The sequence below is a fragment of the Zingiber officinale genome, chromosome 2B (genome assembly GCF_018446385.1).
Source record: "Zingiber officinale cultivar Zhangliang chromosome 2B, Zo_v1.1, whole genome shotgun sequence".
NCBI classification, from domain to species: domain Eukaryota; kingdom Viridiplantae; phylum Streptophyta; class Magnoliopsida; order Zingiberales; family Zingiberaceae; genus Zingiber; species Zingiber officinale.
In genome coordinates this window covers 28,611,317-28,617,426 of record NC_055989.1, presented here as the reverse complement: position 1 = coordinate 28,617,426, position 6,110 = coordinate 28,611,317, and the positions used below count along the sequence as shown (strand labels likewise).

General features: G+C 36.3%; 1 non-coding gene across 1 annotated transcript; it reads right to left on the bottom strand.

Moving 5' to 3' along the window:
* Positions 1-1,408: 1,408 nt before the first annotated feature.
* LOC122049830 lies at positions 1,409-1,514 on the bottom strand. Its single transcript, XR_006131085.1, has one exon. It is a non-coding gene; the product is annotated as a small nucleolar RNA R71 (small nucleolar RNA).
* Positions 1,515-6,110: the final 4,596 nt, after the last annotated feature.

Sequence of the window (6,110 nt, the reverse complement as noted above, 5' to 3'; positions counted from 1 at the left end):
TTCGTCATATTTCTATTCAATGACTTGTTAATGCCTTGTTCATGATGAATTGTGTGTGTGACATATTTATATTCCCTTGCATGCTTTGTTGATTGATGTGGAGGATTGCCAATCACGCAAAGGGGATGCCCTAGAGTGTATTGACCAAGGTGCCCTAGTGATAGGGGTAACTCTTTCCGGACGTCTAGGATGTTCCCTTAAAAGGAGAAATAATGCCTTAGGAATTGCTGCTCTCGTAGAAAGAGTGCTCTAGATCGTATACCCGAGGGGCCCTAAAGACAAGGGTAACCCGTTCATAGATTTCTAGGACATTCTCTTGAAAGGAAAGGCAATTCCTCCATAAGGAAGTAGGAAACCGTACCAAATCTTTACCTTTATCCTTATTGTTATCTACTAGACATGTATTCTTGTGATCTACCGAGGCGCCCTCGTGACAAGGGTTAACCGTTACAGGATTTCACAGGAATCGTCTCTATTCGATACTTAGGGATATTTACCAATTTAACTTCCTGCAAGAGCATGGACATAGAGGGTACAAACTAAGCAATCTATGTAATATCTCCTAGTATTATAATGAAACCGAAATCCTAGAATCCATCTCCCAAAGATCATTCCCTCCAAGATCAATTCTCTCTCTCTCCACTCTCTTCGTCTCAACCTTCTTTCCCTCTCTTTAATCACACTCGTTAGTTCATAAGCATCAAAGCCAATTTTTGACCGTCTAAATAACTTACTTTGTGACATCTCTAGTGCTTAATCAACAGTCCTTGTGGTTCGACAATCTTATATATTACTGACGACGAATCCGTGCACTTACGGAATCATAACAAATTTTTGGCGACGTTGCCGGGGACTGTTCGCATTAACCTTAGTAGATTAGCAATTTAGTTAATCTAGACTTGTGAATAGTTTTTTATTTTTCCATTTTCATAATCCAAAAAAAAAATTGCATTTTCTTTCTTGTCTTTAAATTCTGCATTTATTTTTTTCCTAGCAATTTAAATTCTGCATTTTGTTTTATCGATGAGCACTAACATGTCAAGCAGGCCCTTAAGAGATTTCTTGACACCTATTTTTGCAAGATTTATGTCTCCCATTGTGCAGCCTCATATTGAAGCAGAAAATTTCCAACTAGACCCAGAGATAATTTTCATGATACAAGGTCACAAATTTGGAGGAGAAGTATTAGAAAGTCCTTATCTGCACCTTGAGACATTTCTAGTGCTTTGTGATATGGTGAATTGTGAAGGAGTGTCAGCAGATGCAGCTCGGTTGATGGCATTTCCTTTTAGTATCAAGGATAAAGCAAGGACTTGGTTATATTCTCTCGATCCTCAAAGTATCACAAGTTGGGAACAATTGGAGAAGCAATTTCTGAATCATTTTTTCCCTCCAAGTAGAACAATTTACATGAGAAATTGTATCACAAATTTTGCTCAGGTATATGGGGAATCATTATTTGAAGCATAGGATAGATTTAAGAGTCTTCAAAGACAGTGTTCTCATCATGGTTTGGAAAAATGACTCACCTTGCACATATTCTATAGGGGGATTTCTTTCTCAAATAAGTGTTTGCTAGATTCTTCGGATGGAGGTTCTTTCATTGAAAAAAGTGTAGACGAAGCATATACATTGATTGATCAAGTAGCATTGAACCTTCATGAATGGTCAAGCAAAAGTTGGATGGAATCTCCCTCAGAAATTCAAGAAGTGCAAGCCATATATACAAGAGAGTCTGTTAAACAAAATACAATTCAACCATCCAAGAGTTTTGAAATCCACAAGTCATGGAATGAGGAGTTCAAACATTTGGAGGCAAAGATTGATAGCTTTGTTTCAAAATGGTTCAAACAAGATCCCCCTCCTACACAGACAGTGTCTAGTGAACAGTGTAATAATTTTAAGTTGAGAAGTGGCAAGAATCATGAAGAACTACTGAAGAAGGATTTGTTTAGAATTGAGGAAAAGAACAATAGAAGACCTCAAGTGTTGGTTGGTCCTAGGAAGATCGTACCGGTTCCACTGTACAAAAATTTTATACAAGTGTCGAACCTTTCCTAACAACCTATTGTGTTCTTTAGAAATTAAATTCGGAATCGCAAACGGAACTTAACATTATTGATTCTAAATTTAACTTATCTGTTCTTAATGGTTTAGACTTGGATCGCAAATGATGCTTAACATTATTGATCCAAATCCACCTATGTTATAAATTTAATTAAATATTAATTTCTAAACTTGGCTTCCAGGTTAAAGATGGCGAGGCACTAGGCCTTCATGGATATGGGAGCAACCACCACTTCCTAGACAAAGCCTTTTAAATAAATTTAATATTTAATTTCCTTATATAACTCTAGGTTTAACCAAAAGGAACAATCGAATCACAAGATCAAAAAACAAAACAAAAGAAACACAACATCGAATATCTAATCCGAAAATCTAGAATCACTAGCCTCTTGTGTTTGGAATTCATACAAAGAAAAACTAGTATGATGCAGAAAATAATTACTAGTTATACATTTCTTTGCAAGTAAACAACCTCTTGATCTTCTACCGTATTCCTCTTCTAATCTCGGACGTTGTGTGGGCAACGATCTTCTGAGATGAGAACCACCCAAGCCCTTCTTTCTTCTTCACCAAGTTTTGGCCACCAAAGCTCCTCCAAGGATGTAGAGGTCCGACCACCAACCTTCAAGCTTCAAGGGATGCAAGAGCAATGCCTCCTTTCTCTCCTTCTTCTCCTAGCTAGAACCGGCCACCAACAAGAGCTCCAAAAGATGGATGAATCGGCCACTAAGAAGAATAGAAGAGGAGGATATGGCCAGCCACACCAAGGAAGAAGAGAGGAGAGGAAAATAGAATAGAGTTGTTAGCCATGAAGGCACCTCTACCCTCTCTTTTATAATCCTTGATCTTGGCAAATAAGGAAAATTTAAATAAAACCTTCCTTAATTTCTTTGTCATGAAAAGGAAATTTTAATTAATTAAAATCAAATTCCTTTTCTTAAATCATATGGCCGACCACCTTAAAGCTCCAAACAAGGAAAGTTTTAACAACATAAGAATTAAAACTTCCTAATTTGTTTCCAGAAATTTTAATAAAAATTTCTCTAACAATTTTTCCCTTCATGGTTGGTTATAAAAAGAAATTTTATAAATTAAAATCTCTCTTATTAAAACATGTTGATGATTTCCAAAAAGGAAAGTTTTCTCTAAAATTAAAATCTCCTTTCAATCTATAAATAAGGAAAGATATCTAATTTTTCTCTTAATCTTTTGTAGAAAACTATAAAAGGAAATATTTAATTTTTAAACTCTTCTTTTAAATCATTGCTTCCACATAAGGAAAGATTTTAAACAAATAAAAAAAATCCTTTTAATATGATATGACCGGCCACACCAAGCTTGGGTTCAAGCTAGGGCCGGCCACACCATCTTACTCATCCTAATTGCTTTGGCCGGCCCAAGCTTGGGTTCCAAGCTTGCTTGGATGACCCCATTAGGATGGGTATAAGGTGGGTAAGAAGTGGGTATATGGTGGGTATAATTCTCTATATACAAGATGCTACGATAGGGACCGAGAGGTGGAATTGGTTTTGGTCTCCCGATGAAATTAAGCTTTCCGTGTTCGCCCTGAACACCCAACTTAATTTCATCAATAATAATTCATTCCACTAAAGAATTATTATTGAACTACCGCACCAATCTCAAGTTACATTTTGGGCTCCTTATTATGAGTGTGTTAGTCTCCCTATGTTTAAGATGTCGAATGCCCACTAATTAAATGAGTTACTGACAACTCACTTAATTAATATCTCAATCCAAGAGTAGTACCACTCATCCTTATCATCATGTCGGACTAAGTCCACCTACAGGGATTAACATGACAATCCTTATGTGCTCCTCTTGGGGACATTATCAACCTAGATTCCTAGGACGCAGTTTCCTTCTATAATCAACAACACACACTATAAGTAATATCATTTCCCAACTTATCGGGCCTATTGATTTATCGAGCTAATTCTCACCCTTTGATAAGTCAAAGAAATAAATACAAAATATATGTGCTTGTTATTATATTAGGATTAAGAGCACACACTTCCATAATAACTAATGTCTTGTTCTTTTATTAAGTCAGTATAAAAAGAACTTACCTTAAATGGTCCTGCTCAATACACTTAAAGTGTACTAGTGTAATTTATCAGTCAAGATAAACTTATACTTAATTATACTACGACTATTCCAATGGTTTGTTCTTTTTCATCTTAGTCGCGAGCTACTGTTTATAATTTATAAAGAACCGATAACATGATCTTCTGTGTGTGACACCACAAACCATGTTATCTACAATATAAATTAATTGAACAACTACACTTAGCATAAATATAGATATTTTTGACCAATGTGATTCTTTATTTCAAAATAAATATTTACAAAAGTTAGGCTTTTAGTATACACTCCAACATCAAGAACTCAATTTCATTACTCCTGGAAGTTCCCAAAGGCCACAAGTACCTTTCCCTTGATCACATCTACACTAGATAAGCAAGTTGGACCTCCTCTGCAAGCTCAAAGGGAATATGGGAAAAATGATGCACCTTTCCCAAGACCTTCATTAAAGGTTCCTTTTCCACAAAGGCTAGTGAGGGTCAATGAAAATGAAGACTTTGGCAAATTCTGTGACACTAATATGGTTGAGTGTAGATTTCTGGATGTATATGAAGATGAGGACTCTTCAGATGAGGAATGTGATGATAATGAAGTGGATAACAAGTTTTCAGTTACTTTGATATCTGCTAACCATGCCCACGGCAAAACAGATATCCGGTCTCGTACATAACATCGCATACATTAGGCTTCCTACAGCCGAAGCATTAGGAACTACCTTCATGTCCTCTATTTCCTTTGATGTTTTAGGAGACATCTCTTTAGATAAAGGTACTCCATGCCGAAAAGGTAGAAAACCTTTCTTGGAGTTTTGCATGCTAAAACGAGATAGAATAGTATCGATGTATGAAGCTTGAGATAAACACAATATTCTTTTCTTGCAATCCCTTATTACTTTGATCCCAAGAATATGTCCACATATTACTAAATCCTTCATATTAAACTTCTTGGATGACCATACCCTTACATCTGACAACGCTTTGACATTGTTGCCAATGAGTAAAATGTCATCTACGTATAGTACAGGAAATACGACCATATTTTTGTCACTCTTCTTGTATACACAAGACTCATCCAGACACTGAATAAATCCATAAGACTATATCACTTCATTAAACCAGATGTTCTAAGATCTCAAAGCTTGCTTCAGTCCATAGATAGACCGATTGAGCTTACATACAAAATGCTCTTTGCCCTTCGCAATGAATCCCTCTGGTTGCTTCATATGGATATTTTCTTCAAGACTTCCATTAAGGAAAGATGTCTTGACATCCATTTGCCAAATCTCATAATCCATATGAGCGACAATAGATAAAAGAATCCGGATAGACTTAAGCATAGCTACCGGAGAAAAGATTTCCTCATAATCGATTCCCTCTTTCTGAGTATACCCTTTTGCAACAAGCCTTACTTTGAAGGTTTCCACCTTCCTGTCTGTCCCTCTTTTTCTTTTGTAGACTCATTTACATCCAATAGCTTTTACACTATTTGGTGGTTCTACAAGCTCCTAGACCTGATTAGAGTACATAGATTCTATTTCAGAGTTCATTGCACTTTGCCAAGATGCTACATCTTTATCTTGGAGTGCTTCATCATATGTCCAAGATCAGGTTCATGTTCACCAAGGATCAAGTCTGAAGATTCTCCCAAAAACATGAATCTATCAGGTTGCCTAACAACCCTTCCACTACGACGAAGCACTACTTGTAATTGTGCATCATTTTTGACACGTGTTGCAGTTTCTTGTGGTATCTCATCTTGTACCATTGGTACTAAAGTAGACGTGTCTTCTATTATTTCCTCAAGAATAATTTTACTTATGGGCTTATAGTTCATTACATAATTCTCTTCTAAAAATCGGGCATTGGTGTTAACAATGACCTTCTGATCTTTAGGACTATAAAATAAACCACCTTTCATTCCTTTAGGATAACCCACAAACA